Genomic DNA, 712 nt, shown 5'->3' with positions numbered 1-712 from the left:
CGCTCCCTCCTGGGCTCGGGGGCCGGGCCGGGCTGTCCGGGAGGAGAGGCCCCAGCGGCGTTTCTGCCTCTGAGCATCCCTCTCTTCTCAGGCTGCCATCCTCCGGCAGGGAACGAAGTGTTTCCCTGCAGAAGCCCTTTCTGTGGAGAAATGGTATTCACTTGACAAGCCAATTTGCTGTTGAAAAAAAGTCTTGACCTTAAAAAATTAATTAGTTCTGCAGGTTTGCTGAAAGTTCTTGCCTAAGTCCTGCACTGGCTGAGTCCACTGGGATCCTTCCTTTGACTTGAGCAGGAGTTCAAGCAAATTTTCTGTCACAAAAATAACTGGAATCAATACTCAGACTTCATCCTAGAGAATGGGAAGTGTGATCATGTGGTAACTGCAATTTTCACTCTTGATCTACTTTTTACATTGTCAGAACTGATGAAGCATTTTATGGGAGAAAAGAGAAAAACCAACAAATCAGGGAGTATTCCCCTAGGCTGATGAGTGCATGTGGTGTGATAAACTGCTGTTATTAATCTCAGTTGGGGGCAAATAATGGCTTCAGAGTAGAAAAAAAAAAAGCCACGAAAACAACCCCCAACCTCTTGGAAAAATTTCTTGAACATAAAAGCAAAATAATGGCAGTTGTTCCATGAGGCTTTGTGTGTAATGGTCCAAAATACTCCCAGGCACTGAATGAGGGTTTGGGTGCAATTACTCCTGT

The sequence above is a fragment of the Corvus brachyrhynchos genome, unplaced genomic scaffold, assembly GCF_000691975.1.
Source record: "Corvus brachyrhynchos isolate BGI_N302 unplaced genomic scaffold, ASM69197v1 scaffold21, whole genome shotgun sequence".
Taxonomy (NCBI): domain Eukaryota; kingdom Metazoa; phylum Chordata; class Aves; order Passeriformes; family Corvidae; genus Corvus; species Corvus brachyrhynchos.
The sequence above is the reverse complement of the archived record's forward strand: the minus strand, read 5'-3'. Positions refer to the sequence as shown.